The 26451-nt window shown below is 33.8% G+C and overlaps 2 long non-coding RNA genes across 2 annotated transcripts; one reads left to right on the top strand and one right to left on the bottom strand.

Annotated features, from left to right (window-relative positions):
* Positions 1 to 3688: 3688 nt before the first annotated feature.
* LOC113466004 lies at positions 3689 to 4510 on the bottom strand. The gene is made up of 3 exons (XR_003390556.1): positions 4150 to 4510; positions 3850 to 4026; positions 3689 to 3761 (listed from the first exon to the last, which is right to left on the bottom strand). It is a non-coding gene; the product is annotated as an uncharacterized LOC113466004 (long non-coding RNA).
* Positions 4511 to 4531: 21 nt separating this feature from the next.
* On the top strand, positions 4532 to 11066 carry LOC113466005. The gene is made up of 2 exons (XR_003390557.1): positions 4532 to 4612; positions 10689 to 11066. It is a non-coding gene; the product is annotated as an uncharacterized LOC113466005 (long non-coding RNA).
* The last annotated feature ends 15385 nt before the right edge of the window (positions 11067 to 26451 follow it).

Here is a 26451-nt window from a genome sequence, read left to right as displayed (position 1 = left end):
ACTGTGGGTTTTGAGTCAGCTATGTGTGATACATTCTTAAGGTGTATCATGCCCATGATTAATTCAATTAGAGTGAGTTATTTATAAAGAACCACTGTTTTCAGTGGACTACTCAGTGAGTTAGATTCTAAAACATATAACTCAATCTTCAACTTTCTATAGCGAGTCAGTTCTTTTTCATAACTCAACGTACGGGGTCGAGCGGATTTTTAACACAACTCCATGTTTGTCTTCCCTGACAGTGTCATTTGTCCATACACTGTGGGTTTTGAGTCAGCTATGTGTGATACATTCTTAGGGTGTATCATGCCCATGATTAATTCACCGGGTATGGAGTTTAATATTCAAAGTTGACTCCACTTTTTACACATCTTTAGTGGAGAAAAATTCAACCGTGTTAAATTTTCAATGGAATTGGACAACAATATCAAAATTTTCTAGTAATTCTAGTAAGAAAAATCGTGTACAAGTCTGTCTTTGAGACTTGTAATTCTCACATGAATATTTCCTTGTGTCCTTCTTGGATAGAAGTATTCTGAGATTTCTATGTATTCTGTTTGCATTCACATTTCTCAATTCCCCACTGACATTACTTATTCCTTCAATAAAATCCACCAAAGCAACAGACTGCTCGACTTTTATTTACCTTTCAATGCTTTCCGATAATTATGTACGGTTCAGCAATCAAAATGTCGTTTTAAACACTTTCTCTACCAAGTTTCGAGAGGCAATTTTTCTACGCCAGCCTAGTTAGCCTAGTTGGTAGTTAGTACGTCTGCCTTGTAAGCCTGGCAGAAATTTCCATTAGTTTTTTAAGGAGATTTATTTGTTTTTTATTGTCTACCCCAACAATGTACACCTTAACAACAACACGATTGAGTTTTTTTTATGATCTCCTTGATCTCTCTCTACTTCTGCTGAGTTACTGATTAATAGTTCGTTACCTAACCCAATGCTTTCCGATAATTATGTACGGTTCAGCAATCAAAATGTCGTTTTAAACACTTTCTCTACCAAGTTTCGAGAGGCAATTTTTCTAGATAAATAAAAGTACGCCAGCCTAGTTAGCCTAGTTGGTAGTACGTCTGCCTTGTTACCTAACCCCTAACCTATTTCACTAGTTTTCTTGTGTCTTACTGGCGCGTGGAATGAATTTCCTTTTAATTCTTTCTTTCCTTATATTACAAAAGCCGTCCGTCCGTCTTAGGTTCCTATAGTGCAGGTAAATTTTAACCAAGTTGAAAATTTATTACGTTTAAATTTTACAATACCTACACCATAAATGTCAAGAAAATCAAGTCAAAACCAATTTTTACTTTTTATTAGACGAGTTTAAAATTGAAAAAAAAAAAAAACCTCCAGTAGTGTCATGTAAAGTTATTAATTTCAATTCATCTCACACTTCACAAGTCATATTATTATTATCATTTTATTTTCACGACTCTGTAAATACGTCTGTGTAAATACCTACGTATATTTAGGGTGTTATCTTTAGATTTTCGCCATTTGTGTTTTTAGGACACAGATATATCTCATTTTATTTTTATATATTAGGCATATATTTTCTAGATAATATATGTTCTGTACTGAAAATAATCTCAAAATGAAGCGTTTAAATTTTCAAGTTAAAAATTTATTACGTTTAAATTTTACAATACCTACACCATAAATGTCAAGAAAATCAAGTCAAAACCAATTTTTACTTTTTAAGGCTTGAACCGATTCGCGATTGTCTCCAGACTTGAACTACCATAGAGCACCATGATTGACCTCTCATCTCAAGGTCACTTAATAGGTACTTGCTGATTTGCTGATAGTTTCTTGGTCATGTTTCTCTTCTGAATAATTATTAATTTCTAATAATCTCTCTCTTCTCATTTGAGCACTCAGAATTTCAGTCTCATTTCACTATTGATTAACTGTTACAACAGTTTTATATTTTTATATTTTAAATTTAGAAAAGGTATTTTCAAGATTGAATATTATTAATTTTTCAAAATTTAATTTCAATGGATTGTATTGAGAGGATTTTCCTTACTTTCTATCAAAAAATTAAAATTTGATTGACGTCACTTACAAAATTCAAAATAATGGGTATTATATTAATTTTAAATAAAATGATGAACCTATGTATTTTTACTGTCTTAAAAATTAGGCTGTAGGCAAATTGTATACAGGGTGTCAGAAAAAAATCTTGGAAACATTCGGTAAAATATCGAGCTCTTTCGTAACCGCTTTACCGTTTCTGGTATTAAGAAAGGCACTTTTTCGACACCCCACGGACACAAACTAACTAAATTACACATTTCATGGGCACTATGGACATGGAATGATGGTCTAGAATCTAGATTCGCATATCACGATTAAACGGACACAAACTAACTAAATTACACATTTCATGGGCACTATGGACATGGAATGATGGTCTAGAATCTAGATTCGCATATCACGATTAGAAAATACACAAGTAGGTACCAATTTTTCAAGGTTTTGATCAATAAAAATTTCCCTGTTGACATTTAAAATTGAAATAAATCTTCAATTCCCTCTTGATAACAATATAAAAAAAGCTCAGAAACAATTGCTCATTGGTTTTACATTTTATCCATGTTATTACTTTGTGGACCATTGAGATAGTTGTACAGTAGATATGTATTAAAAAAATAATAATAATTTTCTCTAATTGAAATATTTTTACTCGTAGTCTGTCGCGCTAAATTTGTAATTTTTATCCAAACAGGTGTTCTCAAAAAGTTCTTTTCTTCGTAAATATTGAGTCTACATAATAATATTGCTGTACAATCTGTACATGTCAAGATTTGCAAGGTTCGATGCTATGGCTTGAATATTCTTTAGCATGCCAGAAAAGTTAGACTTTGTAAAAATCACCGAAACTGAATGAATCAAGCTTCTTCAATACTCCCACTGGTGTACAAAAAGCCACAGAGAGTGAAAACCTTTGCTCGGTGTTTTTATACCATTTTAAGTTATTTTTCAACTTTGCTAGAGGTTTAAAAAATTTTCATCGCCAAACAAGGTACTCGTACCTATTGGGAAATTTTTACGCGTCAACAGGAGTCTACTGATGCCGTATTTACGAATAAACCTCAATGTTTTGAAGAATATATCCGGAGATATTTGGAACAAAACTAAAATAACATTATCTTTTTATACTTTTTCATGATTATCTATCTATTATAAGGTATCATGATTGTTCTTTACAGAGTTTAAATTTCGTTTTTCATCGGATGTTTCGCACTTTTCCCCACGTCCTTTGATATGTTTGTATAATGAATATACTTAACGTGTTATTCCTATTTATTTTATTAATTTAAAACAAATACCTATATGCATGCATGAATTTTATTGAAAATACTAATAATTAAATTAAAATAAAATGGTATTTATTAGCACAACACAAGTGCGTTTATTCGATAGGTAGGTACATAAAAAGTGGTAAGATTAATATTTAGGTATTATTTATTTAAGAAGTTAAATGAATAATTATTTAAGAAAAAAATCTCCTTAATGCATTTTAGTCATATCATTTGTATTTATTTTTTAATGTATACTTATTTAAGTAAAATCTAAGTTTTCCTCTTTGATTAAACGACTAGGTAGTTGTTACTAATGACACCATAAACTATTGTAGGCAACAGAAAACCCAACAACTGTCATTATTATGCAATCCTCTTTGAGTTTTTATTTTTATTTCCATATCATTTGAAATGTCAATATTCAAAACCTTCAATAATTAATACCTCTGATAGTGTCCATCCTCTTTGAGTTTTTATTTTTATTTCCATATCATTTGAAATGTCAATATTCAAAACCTTCAATAATTAATACCTCTGATAGTGTCCACATTATGAGAGAGTTAAAAACTTGATTCATGTAAGTAAGTGCGTCTGCTTTTCTAGGCCGCTTAAATTTCAATGCCCAGCTACAATCAAAAATTCCCTACCTAGTCAAAATCCAGCTTTTAACAATTTTCCTTACTGTTGGTAAAATATTTCCTTCAAAGACCTTTTAATCAGTGAATATGAACAACCATAATCGGAAATCTAAATTCATAATGATAAATTAAAATAGTTTTCCAGTTTAAAAGAAAACGTACTCCGTTCTCATGCACATTCATGACCTAAAGACCTTTTAATCAGTGAATATGAACAACCATAATCGGAAATCTAAATTCATAATGATAAATTAAAATAGTTTTCCAGTTTAAAAGGAAACGTACTCCGTTCTCATGCACATTCATGACCCAATTAATCCTTCTTGTTGCCAAATTATTTTTATAAAATATTATTATCTACCTTCTAAGATGAATATTGAAAAAATCCTTGTTTTCTTTTATTTTATTTTTTAAACTTGATTTTACAAGTTAGTCATTAAAAAAAAACAACATTGATTGATCTCAATTTTATTGTATGTTTCATGTTGTGCAAGAATGTATTATAATGTACAATGTATGTTGGATGTTGTTTGTCCAAATGAGAGTGAATTTGTTGTGTATGTTTCATGTTGTGCAAGAATGTATTATAATGTACAATGTATGTTGGATGTTGTTTGTCCAAATGAGAGTGAATTTGTTGGTATTCTAATTACTTAGGTAGGTACCTACTGCATTTTTTCACATCAACAGTAGGTTTAAAATGTGTGTTTCCTTTCAACTAGGACAAGAAGATTCCTATACACATTGGACCTGCCTTAGAAGATACTATCTTTTGGGACAAACATCCTCAGACAATTAGGTTTTAGTGAAGCTAAACACATCATTGCACTTCTTTGAAAATTGTAACCAGAAATAGTTGATATTTCTTCAATAAACTAAAACTGAGCAGACATCCAAAGAATGTAAGTGTAAGTCATTTTTCCCTTCTATTATTTTGTACATAATTAGGTATTACCTATGATTTTTTTTTTTTAATTTATGTACAATTATCTTTTAATTTTCTCAATTACAATAATTCAAATTTATTTTTTAATATCAAATTGTTTTTATTTACCTAGGTATTCTTTATTAAGTACTTACTTATTAGGTTATAGGAATATCAAAGGGCTTTGCATCACTATCAATAGATGGGATGAACTTCTTGGGATGGGAGCCCTGGATTATCTCTGATAAATCAAGATTGGAGATTAAATATCTTTCACCTTGGGACACATTTCTTGGTTTAAGGGAAAAAGCATAGGGGGGAAAAAAAATGGAAAGAACCAAGAGACAAATCTGTGGTCATACCCCAACTAAGAAAAAAACTCACTCATATGGCAGACCCTGGATTATCTCTGATAAATCAAGATTGGAGATTAAATATCTTTCACCTTGGGACACATTTCTTGGTTTAAGGGAAAAAGCATAGGAAAAAAAAAAATGGAAAGAACCAAGAGACAAATCTGTGGTCATACCCCAACTAAGAAAAAAACTCACTCATATCGCAGGACATGACTTGCCACCTTCCATCTACATATTGGCAAAATATTGGAATGAAGGAAAATATCCTGATAATCAATTACAACCATTTGTGCTACCAAATAGTTATCTCTTAGCCTGCCCACCTTTATAACTGAAACAACCTCAGTAGTGTAGTGGTTAATGCAGTGGACTCTGGATTCAGAGGTTGGTGGTTCAAGTCTTAAAATTCGTCTAGTGGCATTGATCAATGAAACCATTTGTCACTGGCATCCAGACTTCATTAAAACTTTAGAATAGGCACATGATTGAATATGTAATGATAAAGATTGATCAATGAAACCATTTGTCACTGGCATCCAGACTTCATTAAAACTTTAGAATAGGCACATGATTGAATATGTAATGATAAAGTACTTATAGGGTCTAGACACTACTTACTGATTCTGGATTCTGGAGTATTAACAATGAATACTGTTCAGAAGAACATTATTATGAGATCATCACTTGACCCAAGCGTTTTAAAGATAAAAAACTGAAAACTGTTTCTATCAAATTTCAAGTAAGTATTTAAATTTCCTGGATTCTGGAGTATTAACAATGAATACTGTTCAGAAGAACATTATTATGAGATCATCACTTGACCCAAGCGTTTTAAAGATAAAAACTGAAAACTGTTTCTTTCAAATTTCAAGTAAGTACATATTTAAATTTGAAAATTTGGCGGGCTTTGAAATTGGCTTCACTGCTTTCGAAATCTGTTAGAAAAGTCTACTGATTCAAACCTCTTTGAAATAAAAATGTACCTGGCGGGCTTTGAAATTGGCTTCACTGCTTTCGAAATCTGTTAGAAAAGTCTACTGATTCAAACCTCTTTGAAATAAAAATGTACCTAATCTAAAGTCCTGAAAAGCGAATTATGCTATGGGTTCCAGTGGATGTTAATCGACTTCCATATAACCAAGTGCCGTTACCTTGTTCATTATGGTAAAGTGTTTACGTTCTACACCGCTGTAAGAAAATCACGAGAAACCGAGTACGAACTTTTACATAACTTTTTAATTGCTTGAGTAATTAAATACAGTTTATTTACACGAGCCAAATAGCAGGATTTGGCGTGAGACACGTGTTGTCAATAATTTTATTGATAAGGTAATTAAATACAGTTTATTTACACGAGCCAAATAGCAGGATTTGGCGTGAGACACGTGTTGTCAATAATTTTATTGATAAGTACCTACCTAATACCTAGCTTATACTGATACCTATAGGTATCCATTAGTTTTTTAAGGAGATTTATTTGTTTTTTATTGTCTACCCCAACAATGTACACCTTAACAACAACACGATTGAGTTTTTTTTTTATGATCTCCTTGATCTCTCTCTACTTCTGCTGAGTTACTGATTAATAGTTCGTTACCTAACCCCTAACCTAACATATTCACTAGTTTTTCTTGGTGTCTTAACTGGCGCGTGGAATGAATTTCCTTTTAATTCTTTCTTTCTTATATTACAAAAGCCGTCCGTCCGTCTTAGGTTCCTATAGTGCAGGTAAATTTTAACCAAGTTGAAAATTTATTACGTTTAAATTTTAACAATACCTACACCTAATAAATGTCAAGAAAATCAAGTCAAAACCAATTTTTACTTTTTTATCTTTTTAAGGCTTGAACCGATTCGCGATTGTCTCCAGACTTGAACTACCATAGAGCACCATGATTGACCTCTCATCTCAAGGTCACTTAATAGGTAGTTGCTGATTTGCTGATAGTTTCTTGGTCATGTTTCTCTTCTGAATAATTATTAATTTCTAATAATCTCTCTCTTCTCATTTGAGCACTCAGAATTTCAGTCTCATTTCACTCTCATTATCAGATTTCTGTGGAGATAACGAAGCTAGAGGACTGTTTGTCCGCACCACAGACCACAGATTAGTTTTTATTTTATTATGATCAATCTGATATTGGAGAGTAAATAATTAATATACTTTTAAACTGTCTCCATCGTCAAGTAATTGACTTGTAAGTCAGAGAGGACAGTTGTAGCCAAGAGAAAACTTTGTCACAGAAATCATTTGACTTGATTTGATAGTACGTATTGGGTAGGTATTCTGAAATACCTAATACTAGGTAGGTAGAATACAAACAAATCTCTTGACATTATGTTTCACCTATGTTTTCTATGTATGTTGTTATTTTTGAATGTTTCTGATGCATCTGTGCTTGCGCAGGAGACCAATGTGCCTTTGGACATGAGACTATAGAAAGCACGACAAAAATTATTTATCAAAGGTTTTCTTGATGAGCATATCAGCAAGGAGTAGAGCTTTGAAACAAATCTAGCTCCAAAAAATCCTAAACTACCAAGTGAAGTGCAAGTAAGTACCTACCCATATTTTTATTTTGTCTGGAGACTTCTTTATGACGAGCCTGACGCGGTGGTCGGATTTTATTTTCAAGTTCTAATCATCATCAAGCTAATAATCTGGTTTATTTCACACATGCACCATATAACTTCCCAGACTTCAGTGCGCAGTCGCAAAACCAGTTCTAAACTTTGAACTTCCATCGGAGACTAAACGTTTTCGTAATTTCAAGTGCGTACTTTTTAACTGTTTTAAGATTGCAGTATCTAATATGTAGCTACATAATGGGGTACTAATTGTAAGTAGGTACCCAAGTATAGAGCAAGTTAGAGGTCCGGTCCTTCACCAAATTGCCATTTTTAGAGTAAACACACTAAACACTGTTAGGTACACCAAATCAGTTCTTTCGTGAGTTCAAATACACTAATATTTTTCAAGTTTAACAACCATGGTTGTGAACGGTTCAAGACTATCCAATTAAATCATTTAGATCATATTGCCGTACGAGTGTTTTAGGGAACCTTATTACTTATTAAATTCCATTTAGTTCGAGCAAATTCACTATTCTTGCCATCATTTTACCATCAGCGAACGGAGCAGTAGCTGTCTAAAAAGAATAAAACATTGGGTGAAATTTTATTAGTTCCTTGTCTTCATCTCTGTATACCTAGTAGTTCTGGTTCCCATCCTCCTGTATTAAAAGTAGCATCTACACTAATCCACATAACACTATGAATGTACTTACAGTCAGTTCAAGAGCTATAACTGTTCTCGTACAATTAATTTATTATCAATAAATAATCCATCCCATTCACCTATCCTATTACATCATATTTGGTTTTGATATTATTTTGCACCTTATTGAGATCACCTGAAGAATTTCTAGCCCAGATTACGTTTGTATTGTAAGCAGCATTGTAAAGTGTGTGTCAGATCTAGTTGATGCATAATGTTTATGGTATTTAATATGCATTAGGCCTACCAAGTACCGACGAATCTATGCATAAGGATAGCATATCACAGGTAATATTACAAGAACATGATATAGGTACATACTTTAGTACACTATCTTAAGAATTACTGTGTATTAATTTCAATGAACAACATGACATAATTAGAACAGCAGAAGTGACTTCTTGAATGCCCCTTTTCATTGACTAGCTTCATTAGCATGTGTCTAATCCCAAGTTTACACTCGACGATTTGCATTCACCTACCTAGTTTGTTCATTTTATACTTGTTTGTTTCACGAAATTTAGTAATACCTAAGTTTTTTTTGGGGGGGGGCCTTATTGAGCCATCAATAAGTTAGACAGTGAAAGGGTAACTCCTGAGGCCTTCTTTTCCGCCTGTTCTCTGGAGTTTTCAGCTCATTAAACGACTAGGTAGTTGTTACTAATGACACCATAAACTATTGTAGGCAACAGAAAACCCAACAACTGTCATTATTATGCAACTGTAGTCTGTACGCACTTCTCATTCGCACCCATATCACCTGTACCACGTACCAATGTACCAGACATATCTTTGTATCCGAATAACTAGAAACAGGTAGGTGGTACGTGTGATACGAGTATCAAGATAGTCATTTGATACCAAATGATACCCATTACAGTATTTTATTTCGCACATTTCTCAACTCAAGGAAGTTTAGGTAAAGGAGTGGTCCTGAAATTTTTGGGGAGTGTGATGTCAGGTATGTTGGTACGACGGTGTGCTGTTTTATTATGCAAGGTGTGTTGGAAGTATTCAAAATGACATTTTATTCAAATTAGTTTGGCCTTTGTTCAAGATTTTTCAAGTGATCAATCGCTCCAGATTGCGTCATGGTTGTATTACCACGGTATTTTTATAGCAGCGAGAGAAAAGTAGATTTTATCTCGTACACTGTTCAGATTAATGGGTTGAGATTAGGTGTTACCACGGTATTTTTATAGCAGCGAGAGAAAAGTAGATTTTATCTCGTACACTGTTCAGATTAATGGGTTGAGATTAGGTGTGGAAATGGAAAGATTATTGTAGGCCTGACATTTAGTAGGATTATTTTGTGAATGAAAATGTTAGAATTTTAACAAGTATCTATGTATTTCAAGTATAAGTAGATAACAATTCAAATTGAATAAATTAGGCGAGAAAAAGGACCACAAAAAAGAAAATCAATATAGGCTGAAAGTTCTGATGAACCAACTGGGATTACAGAAGTTCTCTGTTATATCTATCTTTAGAATGTCCACCGAAGTAGGTATATCATCCAGCATCCAGGGTATAGTGATTCTTTCACTGTTAAAATACGTCATGAAATATTACTTAGTCGATATTTCAATGATATGGATTTCTTCCTTTCATCTCAACGCTTTAGACTTTCAAGGTCCAACATGAGATTTTCTATCGCCAATTTATGCGTCACGTATAGTTAGCGTAGTTACTTTTAACACAATCGTGTGAGTAGTATTAGTATATCACTCACAATGGACAAAAGAAAAGAAAATTGACGGTACATGAGGTTGGCAGTCATTTCATCCGTTTATTTCTGAACGCCTAAAGTTATGAAGACATTAAAAGCCTCGAATTTCATGGATTAATAAAATGGTTTCCAAGGTGTACGTAATCTACAGAATTGATCATCGTTCACGATCAAAACTTTACGCCAACTTGTAATACCAATTCTAATAATGGTAGATACCTACTCAAAACACCATTTACTACTCCTATAACAGAACCTATTATAGCCAAGTATCCTAGAAGTTCTCAACTTTTGATCTTGGACTTTTGACTCGCCACTCCCACATTTAGTAACATTAAGACGCCTGTAACAAGTAACGCGCAGAATGAAATTTATCACATCATGAAATATCCAAAGTGACATACGTTTGACCACAAGATTTGTTGGTATGTATTCTAATTACTTAGGTAGGTACCTACTGCATTTTTTCACATCAACAGTAGGTTTAAAATGTGTGTTTCCTTTCAACTAGGACAAGAAGATTCCTATACACATTGGACCTGCCTTAGAAGATACTATCTTTTGGGACAAACATCCTCAGACAATTAGGTTTTAGTGAAGCTAAACACATCATTGCACTTCTTTGAAAATTGTAACCAGAAATAGTTGATATTTCTTCAATAAACTAAAACTGAGCAGACATCCAAAGAATGTAAGTGTAAGTCATTTTTCCCTTCTATTATTTTGTACATAATTAGGTATTACCTATGATTTTTTTTTTTTAATTTATGTACAATTATCTTTTAATTTTCTCAATTACAATAATTCAAATTTATTTTTTAATATCAAATTGTTTTTATTTACCTAGGTATTCTTTATTAAGTACTTACTTATTAGGTTATAGGAATATCAAAGGGCTTTGCATCACTATCAATAGATGGGATGAACTTCTTGGGATGGGAGCCCTGGATTAACGTAATCTACAGAATTGATCATCGTTCACGATCAAAACTTTACGCCAACTTGTAATACCAATTCTAATAATGGTAGATACCTACTCAGAACACCATTTACTACTCCTATAACAGAACCTATTACAGCCAAGTATCCTAGAAGTTCTCAACTTTTGATCTTGGACTTTTGACTCGCCACTCCCACATTTAGTAATATTAAGACGCTTGTAACAAGTAACGCGCAGAATGAAATTTATCACATCATGAAATATCCAAAGTGACATACGTTTGACCACAAGAGCACTCGACTAGAAAGAAACAACTTCGGATCTGACAGATTTCATACCAAGTTGAGAGAATTTTATGTGAAGGCAAAGTTGAATTAGGTATTCGAAATCCAGGGATAGCCCATTTCGCAATAATGGGCACAGGGTCACATTAAATTTATCTCATTGTCATCACAAGAAAATAATTGAACCATTGTTTTTGCCCGACCAGAAAAAAAGCTAAACCTAGGGAGTTGATGTTATCTAATAAGATGTTCATTTTTCTACAAACTGAGTTATTATTAGATTTATTTTATTAAAGTAAGTATTCTTTCCTGAAACCACTGAACCTGTGTCACTTGCCTTGAATAATTCCAGTTCTGATCGCTCTTATCTTGAACCTAACGCTAATGTAACCAGGGTCTAGTTGAATTAGGTATTCGAAATCCAGGGATAGCCCATTTCGCAATAATGGGCACAGGGTCACATTAAATTTATCTCATTGTCATCACATGAAAATAATTGAACCATTGTTTTTGCCCGACCAGAAAAAAAGCTAAACCGAGGGAGTTGATGTTATCTAATAAGATGTTCATTTTTCTACAAACTGATTTATTATTAGATTTATTTTAAAAAAGTAAGTATTCTTTCCTGAAAGCACTGAACCTGTGTCACTTGCCTTGAATAATTCCAGTTCTGATCGCTCTCATCTTGAACCTAACGCTAATGTAACCAGGGTCGCGCAATAGAGAGTGTTCCGTTTACAAAAGGCTTTGGAGTTTCCTTAAACCTATATTGAGAGGACTGGGAAAGCTTGAGATTTCTCAACAAAATATGCCTATTTGTAAAAGTAATTTTACTGTGCTTCCGAATCTGGAATACAAGGTACTTATGTCAGGTCTTTACTTATCCAGAGGACTGGGAAAGCTTGAGATTTCTCAACAAAATATGCCTATTTGTAAAAGTAATTTTACTGTGCTTCCGAATCTGGAATACAAGGAACTTATATCAGGTCTTTACTTATCTGGAAATTCAATCTTATTAAAATCAGCCCTGAAGGGGATACAAGTACGTTCAAACTTCGATTTGAACTAATAAATTGTCAAGCTACGATTAAGGACAAGAGCATCAAAACTACTCCAATGCTAAAAATAAACTTGGTTCCCAATGAGGAATATAACAACCAGGCTAGTTTTTTATTTATTTTATTAAATTTATGCATTTTGGTACCTACCTCATGTGTAGAACATATACAGGTAGGTATCTACTCCTAGTATGGCTCTCTTGCTATTTTATATTCTACACCTTGTTCATTTTCTACTTGGAAAATCATAGTAGAATTGCTTACCTCAGAACGTTTCCGTCAAAAACTCCTGTATCATAAATCTTTGAACTTCCATTACTTCCAAGGTGTTCTTTCTTATATCTAGTATTTAAGCTTTGAAGATGGTGAACATTTTACATCTGAGTAAATAATGAAATAATTACCTGCTTATTATCACGGAGATATAGGCACGACTACACCATGATATGATGCCAATGGACAGTTTCTAGTCTCTAAAATGTCTGAGAAAAAACTGGCTTGGTTGGCACAAATCATGCAAAGGCCTTGAATGCTATGTACCAAGATAATGAATGGTTTACATATTTGGATGGTATGTTATTCAAAGAGATATTTAGTACTGACCATGAAGATGGATACTACGAGTATTTTTAGGTGCACCGCCACAAGTATGTTTTGGTACAGATGAATCTAAAGTTGTGTCCACACATAGTTGACAGTGTGTGAAACCGTCCACACTGCCTCGACAACATGGATTCACCTTGTCGATCGACGGCCATCTACTATGTGTGGAATCAGCTTAACAGACAACTAGTGGTTTATCAGTTATCACAATACAAAAACGGGGCAACAGTTAGGCTTCTCTTTTCTTTTCAACAGTAATAATAGAGGTAAGTATCCTTGTTACCTATAATCGACCTCTGAAGACGTTCCCTAGAAGAGCAAATTGAGATGAAATGGTGAAGATATGAGATAACATTACCCAGTGTCATTTAGATTTGCAACTCTGCACTTCTGGGGGGCAAACACAGTTCTCCATTCCGTGAATCACATAATTGTTTTGTTTCATATCCCTATCATGAAGTTGGTATCATATTCACACGGTTCAGTTAAATATAGGTATGTGTTTTGTATGCATAAATAAGAATGGTACCTAGCAGGATGAAAAGTAAAAGTTCCTTGTAATAAAACCCGATGGTAAATATTTCTTTTAAAAAATCAAAAGATTGAGGATTGAGGAATAAGGAAGATATGTTTAAAAATCAACCCATTCTAGTTCGAGATAAGGATTATCGGGATCTTTAGATGGATAAATATTGAAACTGAAAATATTTAATGGGGTGGATATACGAGTATCCAAGTATTGGAAACGCACAAAATACTTAATTAAAAACAGTAAAAATAAGGACATTCTACGAATCTACGAAGGACGAAGGACGTGTTCAAAATGTGAAATTTTTAATGGAGTTACTTTCAGAGGGTTGTTTTTGCCACCAAAATGAAGATTTCAGAAGGGCGAAAATCCATTGTTCACCTCTTTAAAAGAAAATAACCATCTTATTTTGAAATTGAATTTAGTTACTTAGAAGGCTAGAGAATTAGATCAGAAATCTTTTCTCAAACAGTAACTTTGGCCTGAAACCAGCAAACCCTGAATAACGAAGTGTTCGAAAGACGAACCGTGAAGACACCAAGGGTTAAATGATGATGTGAAAGAATAACTTATACATGATGTGAACTAATAATAAGAAATATCATAACACAATCAAACAAATTTTTTAGTGCTGGAGCTTAAGTTTGCTAATTTTATTTATTTTACATTTTGTCCTTTGCTTTTGAATTCTGTAGGACTTTTTTTGGAGACCCAAGAAGGCAATTTTCCTAGTATGTATGACAATTTTGCAACTTAATAAACAGTTAGGTACATATAAAAGTGTTATTTTTACTTCTTTCTTTTCATTTTTCTCAGCTTCATGACAGTATGCTCATTTTATCAGTGAGTACAAGCAGACAGTATATATAGAGAGAGTGCTAGTTGGTGGATGTGCCAAAATCACTTTTTTCAATATCTGCAGGGGAAAAGAGAGAATGTGTAATATTTTTAGTGGATGTGCTAGAAACCCTATCAAGACCCCTTGGAACTGAAGACCCTGAGGAATGGTATATGATTATGTAAAGCATTGTAAGAGAATAACAAAATCACACGTACCATTTAATAACACTCTTAAATCCGAATCAAAAAATAATTTGTAATTCGGAAGTTTAAGCTAGGTATCTTACACTTGAGTAGTGTAGGAACAGTTTTTATTTCTTTATAGGTAGATACTTATTTCTATGGAAGCTTCCTAAAGACGGCCTCTTTAACATACTTTGGCCCGTATTATAAAAGATGGTTATTATAAGCAGTTATTAAGAATGAATTAATATTAGGAAGGTACTAACTAAATGATCTATTTCTTCTGTGGGTAATGAGTAATGAGGAAACGAGGTCTAATGAATGTAGGAACAGTTAGATAATGGGTATTCTATGCACTGCATGTGAACCCAAAATGCACATGAGTAATGAGGAAACGAGGTCTAATGAATGTAGGAACAGTTAGATAATGGGTATTCTATGCACTGCATGTGAACCCAAAATGCACAACTACCAAACAAAAACTAAATACTACCTATTGTCACATGAGTCAAAGAGTTTAGCTGACTGCTGATTATTTCTCGTACACCTTTTACATTCTTTCACATGAAACAGTCGCAATGCGGTCTTGTTTGTCCAACTTGTATTTAGTACTTACCTTACTTACCTACCTATTTTATGTTCCCATCAGATAGAGAGTTATAGGCTATCAAAGAAAATACTCCCACTGGTGTACAAAAAGCCACAGAGAGTGAAAACCTTTGCTCGGTGTTTTTATACCATTTTAAGTTATTTTTCAACTTTGTTAGAGGTTTAAAAAATTTTCATCGCCAAACAAGGTACTCGTATCTATTGGGAAATTTTTACGCGTCAACAGGAGTTTACTGATGCCGTATTTACGAATAAACCTCAAGTTGGTTGTTGGTATAACCTTTGGCTAGGGTCACCGAATGCACACAATACGCCAAATTATACGTAGCATAAAAACCAACACGAAAAACTGCACGGCCCATTAAACACGTAGTTCAACGCTTTAATACGTCTACCGAAGCTCAGTACGCAATCCTATGGTACGTCTGGAAAGCTCGTAAAAAGATTACAATGGAGCATAAAAACAACAATTAAAATGATCGGAAAGAGCTGAAAACAATACACATGTGTCCAGCAGAGTAGGGGCCCATTTCTAAAGCGAGATGTACTTTAGGCGTATTTATTTGGTCGTACAGAACACCAAAAATAGTTTAGGTACGGCGATTAATATTGGACCAAAAAGTATCGTTAACAAGCAAAAAAATGATCGGAAAGAGCTGAAAACAATACACATGTGTCCAGCAGAGTAGGGGCCCATTTCTAAAGCGAGATGTACTTTAGGCGTATTTGGTCGTACAGAACACCAAAAATAGTTTAGGTACGGCGATTATTATTGGACCAAAAAGTATCGTGGCCAATTTCCGAAAAGGAGTGGTACTGTACCTACTTAACCAGCAAATTAAATGCGAGTTGCACGTATTTTAGGATTTTGCTACAGTTCGCTTTAAATTTATTCACTTCTAACTTGTAAAATGCAAATTAAATGCGAGTTGCACGTATTTTAGGATTTTGCTACAGTTCGCTTTAAATTTATTCACTTCTAACTTGTAAAATGCACTAGCCCTAGCCCTTTCAAGAATAGGCCCCGGGGCTCCGCGTAAGATTAGAAGAGAACCTAGACGACCAGTCTGTTAATGCGTTTAAAAATAGCAAAACCTGAGGTTGCAGCAGAATACAGCACTATAGAAGCCAGTGTCAAGGTCAGAAGAAACACAGGCGATAAGGTTCTGAAAACTAACTTGTTGGTAAATGGTATCCTCCCCGTGGAGGTAGCTATAAGAAATGGTCTTCTATTGTCCTAGAGGAATGTGAATTAGTGGAGTGCTTTTTACTGGGTGGTTCACACGATTTTTTCCATCCCCTGGACAAATTAAAGTTTTTGGAGTGGTTCTGTTATGGGTAAGGCCCTGATTATGTTGCACCCAAATTGAGTGAAATTTCCAAGTGCGATGTTAGCATCTTGTAAAGTTAGACAGCATTTTTGCAACTGCTGTCGCCTTACTTAGAGGACAGCATTTTTTGCAACTGTTGTCACTTTATTTACTTGGAAATATTATTTTAATACTCCAATACCCTTTCAATAAAACGAAATAAAATTATGCCCCAATTTTATGTTAGCATCTTGTAAAGTTAGACAGCATTTTTGCAACTGCTGTCGCCTTACTTAGAGGACAGCATTTTTTGCAACTGTTGTCACTTCATTTACTTGGAAATATTATTTTAATACTCCAATACGCTTTACCCTTTCAATAAAACGAAATAAAATTATGCCCCAATTTCATTAAAGGTGACTTTATGATTCTAATTTCTATACTCGTATGGTTTTCCTTGAAAAGGTTGGAAACCAGGCAATCCTTCTTCGGTGGAACAGAAACACCGGACCACCCTGTATAGTCTACATGTATATTTGTATAATGATCAATGGGTTTGTTGAACTGAGCACCGATCTTGATTTTGTAACTTGTACTCTCTTTTTTCCTTTCTTAACCTTACTACAAGCCTTATTAAGGAAAACAAATAAGAGAAGCCGGAGTGAAGTGGTCCGGGTCCGGGATATCGGGTGAACCAGGGATAACCGGATACAGGAATAAAATAAAATGCACTTTACTTATTCTGCCTGAATAGCACTGAGAAGTCCCTTTACCCTAGCAGTCTAAACACGGCCTATGCCCCATTTTCAAGTCTTATAGTTATCACTGAAAGAATACCCATTCTATTCTGAGTGGAAATTTTGAGAACACTCTTCTAAACCAAGATGAAAATTCAGCGCCTTAAAATCCCACAATGGGATCCCGCGGGAAATGATCGAACGAAAATAATTATTTTTAAACCATACGTAATTTGTTGTGGAAAATTTCATCACTCATGTCCACGTCAATTTTTGACCTCTTTCCTGACATGTCCGAAAACTCTTCTTTGTTCATAAATCTTTGAACTTCCATTACTTCCAAGGTGTTCTTTCTTATATCTAGTATTTAAGCTTTGAAGATGGTGAACATTTTACATCTGAGTAAATAATAAAATAATTACCTGCTTATTATCACGGAGATATAGGCACGACTACACCATGGCATGATGCCAATGGACAGTTTCTAGTCTCTAAAATGTCTGAGAAAAAACTGGCTTGGTTGGCACAAATCATGCAAAGGCCTTGATTGCTATATGTACCAAGATAATGAATGGTTTACATATTTGGATGGTATGTTATTCAAAGAGATATTTAGTACTAACCATGAAGATGGATACTACGAGTATTTTTAGGTGCACCGCCACAAGTATGTTTTGGTACAGACGAATTTAAAGTTGTGTCCACAAATAGTTGACGGAAACCGTCCACACTGCCTCGACAACATAGATTCACCTCGTCGTGATTCACCTCGTCTATGTGTGGAAACAGCTTAACAGACAACTAGTGGTTTATCAGTTATCACAATACAAAAACGGGGCAACAGTTAGGCTTCTCTTATTTTCCCTTCGAGCATTCTTTATCATTCTAGTGTTTTGAAACAAAGGAATCTACTTGCTACTGTGCAAAAACCTCACCTTTTCAATATCGTCATCAAAAGATGATTCAATAACCAACAAAGTTCAAAGTTCTCTTTTCAAAAAGCAATAAATAATCAGAAGTCACCACAAAATCAAATAAAATATTATTAGAACTGTGCACAGTGCACAATATGTTGAAGTAATAATGAAGTAATTTTTATAGTGATTTGAAACCAACAGCGTAAAAGCCCAGCAAGGAAAATCGTTATTATTTATTTATTAAAATTAATAATAGAGAAGTAACATTCCATTCAAAAAGACAGTAAATACCTCCCTTAGGTCTTTTGAAGCTGATTCGCAGTGTACAATTTGTACTTTGCATATAATCTTGTTTCTGCTTTGTCATCAGTTACAATTTGCAAAGTTACTTTGTAGAATGACCCCCCTGACAACTTTTGCAATATTACTGTCGTGTGTGAGTTCAATGTTTGCAAGATTATACTGTTCTGTACACTACTGTGCTGGTAAATCCAATCAGCAGCTCGGTAATCTTCCAATGACGAAAAGAATATGCGGGCTTGAACCTTCAGAAGTCATGGAGGCTATTAAAGTAATGAATGGGATGTTAACGCAAAATGATAATAGGTAACAATAAGTAAGTCATAAAAATTAGAGATAAAGACCTAGGAGAGGCTTGTTTTAAATGAAATGATTCGGCTAGATTGTGGAGTACGTATAATAACGGGAGGAAATTGTGAGAAATAAAGTTTGCAGGTAGGTACTTCTACTCTGTTGTGTAAATTATCTGGGAAGTAGGGTTTTAGAATTTTAGAATTGTTTCCGATTTTTACTTAGTAGGTCCGCTATAGCTATTGCGTACAAAAAGCAAGAAAGTTTGGTAACTTTGGCACATGCACTAATTTCTCTTCCTCTGATCCTATATGTAGTAGAAATTTTTGCAATTTTGGCACATCCACCATCTCTCCTATAGTCTTTCGTGTTTTATTCATGCATAAATATTACCTATAATAATTGTCAATTTCAAATTTTTTTCTTCTTTTTTATAAATTCATTTCAATGTAAACATAACTCTTACTCTAGATTTGTTAGGTATGATAGTATTTTATTAAAAAATTCCCATTTTGTTCTTTCCACATGAATAAAGAATTTTAAATTCAATACTCACATCCTCTTCAGTTCTTCATTCCCACTCCTAGGATTTCCGGTTGGGTTATGAAGTCTCTTTCTTTACTTCTATTTGAACTTTAATTATATAAATTTTCCAGATAAGGCAAATTTAGACTCTTTCTATTCGATCGTTCTGAGTTAAGACTGATTTAAAATTGGGAGAGTATTAAGTATCTACCATTTCATTTTCTCTTTGTCCATTTCTAGTGGTAGCGGACAGAAGTGGACTAAAGAAGTTAAACATATAAATAAGAATGAAACATGAGTGTTGAGAGGTGAGATGGTGAGTAATTATAAGAAACAAATAATACGTATGATTTATTTATTGGGTATGTAGGTTAAGCAACTGGTGAGGTGTTTACGTAACCAACACGTCTGAACTTAATACATTGGGTGACGGACTGAAAAAGTTTGGATTTCAGGAAGAGCTCGTGAAAGCTAATCCGTGAAATAAACTAGGAAGGTGCTAAAAAGAGGGGTCCAAAATTTAGAAAACAGGACACCGCTTTATAATATTTAGCGGCATGGAGATTAATTTGCTTTCAGCCAGTTCATTAAACTTGTTATTTTTTGTCACCAGTTTTATTATTATGTATTATTATTTTTTATCTGAGTCTCCAGAAGAAAAAAAAAATCCGTCTGAGATCGAACCCACGTCTTCTGCCATACAAGGCGCCGGGTGATAACCAAGTCAACTCACCTGCTACTGCCATTAATTTTACCTTCGACAGAAATGTATTTTTCTTGCTGATAAATAATGAATGTTCCAACGCCCCTCGAGCTTTCAAAATATCTGAGTGTAAGCTAACAAGTACCGTCTGGGTTAACAAGTAATTATTCAGATTATCTTTACAAGGCGCGAGCAAGGCAAGTGGATAAAAAAATAATCAGGTCTTTTATTAGAAACGACTGAAACGCGATAAATATAGAAATATTTTCTCCCTCAGTCACCACAAAAAGTATAAATTTGTATGAAAAAAAAAGGTAGTGTGAAATAGGCTGCATCTAACGAAGTAATTTTAGCGATTAGATCAAATGTCTGTTATTTTTTTACATGCAAATATCCTGGAAACAATTTGATTCTTATTCAGTCTCAATTTTCTCTCATACATTGATATAGTGGGTGGTAAAGAAAGCTTTTACTCGAGAATATCTGACGTAACGTTGATATCTTCATTGTGCCCTAAAAGTACCTTATTTTGAGTTACCCTTATTTTGAGTTAGTTGCACAATTTTCTCATTTACTCATTCATCCAAGATTGATAAACATTATGAAGATATTAACATTCATGTTTAGATTTCACGGGCCTTTCACCCAAGGATGTAGAAAACTGATAAAACTATTTAGAACATGTCAAATAAAGTGATAAAATTGTAATAAAATTAGATAAGTACTCGTACAATTATTAGTATAGGTAGTACCTACTGGCTATTAGTAAGTAAGTACCTACACGTATATGTATAGAATTATTGATAGCATAAAAATAATATTTAGGTATTTAATATCCCTGTTGACGATTGGCGAAAATGTTGACTTCAGTTCCGGAGGTTAGTGGTTCGGATCTAAGGCATACCATAAGATTTGTAACAAACATTCAGGCTTAGTATAATTAATATTTCTTCCTCAATAAAAAGAAAGTCTAGGTACAGATATATACTTGGGTGGGTACTTGTAAAAAAAAAAGTGTTAAATGAGATTAAAATATTGAGTAGGTCTGGTTACTTTCTTACGTAAAATTAAAATTAGATAATAATATTATTAATGGTGTTCATAAATTAATTTTCTCCCACAAAACGAACGTATCTACTTATGTATAATTTTTTTTGGACGTGTGATCATTTGATTAATTTCTGTTCGGTCGGAATGAAGATCAAAACCTCTCTCCAAAAATTATCCACGGTTTTTACCACTCCCTTGTTGAAATTCATTGCGAGATAATCACATGTTAATCCCCATGTTATTATAACCATTATAATTAGATTAAAGTTTGTTTTAGTTCAACTTGTCAACACGTTGACTGTTGTGTGCCACCAATGTCTTGGATTTCTACATACATTTCATTTCAGGAGATTATCCTTTGTTTTTCATGTTGTTGTAGTCTTCAATCAATAAATTTTTATTTGATTGAGCAGATGTAACATGCAAACTTAAATACTCTGATATGTCTTCATTTTAACTTCAGGAGCAAGATGAAATAATATTAAGGAAAGGTGGCATTCACCGGTTAGTCTCAGAAAAAGAATGTTGAATTTACTGTTGGATAATGGCCGATATCACCACACAGTATCAAGGGTTTTCTTTGATATCACCCCTTTGATTTACATAGGCCAGTATTTCTTAAACTCTGTATTAACTGAAAACTCTCTGTGGTAAGATTGGGCAAACTTCATAGTCCTTTTGCGTCTTCATTTCCCATTACCCCAGATTATCTTAATTTAGGTGTTACTTACCGGTACTAGCGGATTGTCAGCGCAGCAGTGAGCGTGTTGAAATATGAAGCAAACATAAATGACGGGTCCTCAAAGTATAACACATGTAATCTGCAGTATATTATGAGCTCTGACATGGCTGTGGTAGCTGCTATCATTAATTTATTACATCTCACTGATAATTTAGAATACTTTCTTCAGTATAAGGTCATAAATAGATAGTTCGATACAACATATAACTAGGTATAATAATAATAATAATAATAAAGATCATAATAATGAATAATAATAATGAATAAATAAAGTAATAATAATCTAATAATTATAATAACTAATAATAATAATATTATAAAACTAGTGCTTATTTATAGGTACTGCTCGATAGACTGAAAAGTCCCTTTACTCAGCAGTAGCTACTACTATTGTCATTCAGTATAAGGATCATAAATACCTCGGCTGGGATTGAACCCACGCTCTCCTGTTTACCAGGCGAGCGCCTTGACCACTACACCACCGAGGCAGGTATAGTCGTATAGCTTATATTATTGGGATAAAAAGGTGGCTCTTTTTTCCTTGGGAGTACTTATCACTAGTGACTACCTAATAGTCCTAATACCTACTTAACTAAGAAAGAGTTGCCCTTTCCAAGTTATTTTCTCATGTTTATAAAGGAAAAATAGAATAAAACCATCCTTCACTTTTAGTCAAATTTCGAGATGACATAATGTCCATCATGTTTATACACAATGTTGATGTCCTATGCAATATTCATCATATCCGTGTTCATCTAAATTGTAAAACATTTTATAAACATAATAAAACGACCAATTCCAGTAAGTCTCGTAGAGTAGATACTAGATACTGGTCAGGTATATGACAAAACCTAACTACTTGGGTAATGGAGGTATATTACCCACTTGAGAGAGATGATACCCGCTCAAGTATTTTAATAACGCATTACTTAAATGGGCAAAAAACATACCTACCTAGGTCTAAGGCTCTAAGGTATTCACGAAATTCACGAGGACTGCCTAAAAAAAAAAAAAAAAAAAAAAAAAACAACAAGGAAAAGGTGAAAGATTTGGCAACATTCTCGTCAGAATTAGATTTGGGCAAAACTGGGGAATTCGTGAGTAATTTACAAATTAATTTGACTTACATACTTTCAATCATCCCAGACTCGAAAGGCTTGCAGACTTTATATACAGGGTGTTCGTTATAACTATAAACCTACCCCAAAGTACTCCTGAACTCTTCTAGAATGGGAATGGACCACACTGTATATTGAAATCAGAATATATTTCCATGTGCATTATATTTAGTATAATATTAGTTTGTATCAGCAGTATTATCAATTCTGTTATTAGTAATGAAATTAAATCGACAAGCTAGCACCTTGTTCTCCCACCTAACTATCTCTAGCTCTAATGTCTATAGACCTAACCATAGCGGGTGGTTACAAAAAGTCAACTGAAATAGAAATTGGGAAAATAAAGTTGTATTTTTCTTTCGAAAACGGAACCGATTCCGATAGAGCGCCATCTTGGATTTCCTATGTTACAGGTACTACCACGCCGAAAAAGGGGAAACGAGCTTCGAGAGAGGAGAAATTCCGAAAGGAAAATGGACCTTAACTTTTACAAATTCCCTGACAGTCTAATTTCTTCTGTAAGCACCTAAAACTTATTTTCTCATTTTCAATTTCACCCTGAACCCTAACAAAGTTACAAAGTCATCCATCCAGATATTTTATTTAACTATTTTTCGGTCCACCCTGTATTTATACACCTTACTTTTCGAAGTCCATACAAACTACACCCATAATTCTATATCAATGTCTATGATTATGATTGAATGGAAACAAGCATAATGTGTACTTGTACTTGGAACTGGTGTAATTCATTAACGATATCTCGAGTTTGATATCTTCTGAAGTACGAATAACAAATGCTATGATTAGCCCAACCTGGCATGAGCTTTCTTTTGAGCTTTTTTTTTCAACCATAATACCTATACTTTTACATAACAGATGGATATGAGAATTAACGAGCACAATATTTTTTTTTTGCAAACGTACCTATAATAAGTATTTTGGATTATGTTGATTTATTGAATTCGTTTAAGTTTATGAAGGTGTGCTTTGCTCCAAATAGTTGAGGAGCCGATAATATCAGGAGTTTAAGCAAGTTTCTATCATTGTATAATGTATTGTATTACATAGCGTAGCTTAGGACTAGAAAATAGTCTCAGTACACCAAGAAAATATGTTCATTGTAGAAGGGTTATTTGTCACAAGAGTCCCAGTCCATGTTACCCACATTGTCACCAACACAATTCCCTCATGATCCATGATAGGTTTACTTTAGAATCTACTGAGCTAAGATTTTGCATAATATGAACATTGGACTTGTGTGAGAGGACGCAATAAAATGTAACTTTATCAGGAGAGCAACAACAGCTAGCTTTAAAGAAATACAATAAAAAAGAGTAGGTATTAATAGCATTGTATTAACTCCGTATCTTATCACCATTAGATTATATTGACTCCAAAGTTAAAAGATAACCCAACATCAACATCCTACCTAGGCAAATAACATGTCGTTTGAAAATGTACTTGCATAGAATAGCCAAGCTGTGTTTATTATTCCATTTGAAACAAATGATAACAGCAATTATGCTTTAAATCAGTTAGCCGTTAGTCGTTACCTTGCGTAAGTCAAAATAATAATACACTAAACGACCAAACACTGTGCCAATAGGTACGAAATATTGAATTCACCCACTCATGACTAAGTTAGGAAAAAAACAAAGATCTGGCGCTTGTTTGCAAGTGAGAGTGTTTCTGCCTGTAAGTTAACGTATTGAATGGACTTTTTTCATTGTAAATTATATGTATGCAAATTCAGTCAATAAAAGTGTAAATAATATTGATAATACCAGCTGTTATAGGTATTTCTACCTTTATAGGTGGCTTTCTCCATTTAACTGTTCTAAATGAATTTGTCTCAAAAAGTCAAATCGTTCTAGTCTTTGAAATGCGGGACATTATAAACCACCCACAGAAGAGAAATCCTCGTTTGTACTACGCGGAAGGGACGACTGGTATGTCCTTTTAACGTGTAGCAACCTAGTAAATATTGCCTATATCAATAGGTATGCATCCTATAAGAAAATTATGAGTACTATATTCGAGAAGATAGGAACATGTAGAAAAGAACGAAATATGATTGTGATTTTCTCAAGCCACATAACACATAAGGCGATGATTTTCATTACCCCAGTCGGTGGTGTGATTCATGAACTTGCGGTTGAAAGAAATGCTGAAGCGTAGAAATTACTTTTCCAAATTCGGTGAAAGCTAAACCCGCTAAACAAAAGGACAACAAATTCTAAAGACAAACTGATCAAGTTCAACTTTTCCGTTTGTCCTTCATGTGACGAAAATTAGCACGAGTGGCGATGTCTCATCAGGGAGAATTTTTTCAATAAAAACGCCAAGGAAGGGATGTTTTATTTTGTAAAACTCATCAGAGTCTTCCCCCCACTATATAAAAACATTCGAGCCTTGTGGTATGAGTAATCAAAACAGCACATCAGAAGTCGTAAAAATATTTCCTTGAGGGAGAGGATGGATGAGAGGATCGCAAACTGTCTCTGGGTTTTTAACCTATTTAAAGCTTCTTTTTTGCCTTTTCCCGCTCAGGCAAGGTTGACATTTCTCGTCTGGCGCCAGTATTTTCCAGGCAGTTGAATTTTGTACACGATTCCCTGACGTCCAACGCTTCATTTCCTTGTGACGAAGAAAACACCTAACCCATTTGCTTCTTGAGAGAAGGATGGGTAAATTTTAACTTTTCCAAATTCAATTATGTAACAGACATAACAATATTGCTTTTCTAATAAAACAATATGCAGATGCCATCAAGTTTTCAATAAGTACCTATATTATTACGAAATTCCAAGTCGTTTTATCAGGCAGGATTTGATTGTCTATTTGAAAAGTGATTGCGTTATTATGCCATCATTCTTATTACCTATGTAAATAAATTTTCCTTTGTTATCTTGGTATAAGGCATACCAAACCAAAGGCACTTGAAAAAACAATCAATTTGTAATCAGAAAGATGAAGCAATATTCATATTTCAAGTGTTAGTGGAGACGCCAACTGCACCACAGAGTATGAAGTGTTACTGCGTTAGTGGAGATGTCTAAAACACCGGTGTTATAATAGCTACGAATTCACATTTAATGTATTTAGTCCTGCATTGATTGACTTCAAACTTTAACACAAGTTATATCGTGTTGAACTGAATTAAGTGGTCAGTTAAATTTTATCTGGATCTTTTAGTTTAAGGTCGCGAATAGGTCAAGATTTGTTTTCCTTTAGATTAACTTATTATTAAGGGAATACAAACTAAATCTCGTAAAATTATTCACAAATCTCACTAATTTATTAAACAACATACCTATTAGTCTACATTAATTTTTAAAAACAATATCCCACACCCACCTTCCCATCAATTACGAATATATCCTATTAGAGTCCTAGACCACAGCTCGTAAGGATTTACGGTTTGAAAAATCTGAAGGGTCTGAAGCTAGGAAGGGATTTCAGGGTGA

The sequence above is a fragment of the Diaphorina citri genome, unplaced genomic scaffold, assembly GCF_000475195.1.
Source record: "Diaphorina citri unplaced genomic scaffold, Diaci psyllid genome assembly version 1.1 scaffold196, whole genome shotgun sequence".
NCBI classification, from domain to species: Eukaryota; Metazoa; Arthropoda; class Insecta; order Hemiptera; family Psyllidae; genus Diaphorina; species Diaphorina citri.
The sequence above is the reverse complement of the archived record's forward strand: the minus strand, read 5'-3'. Positions and strand labels throughout refer to the sequence as shown.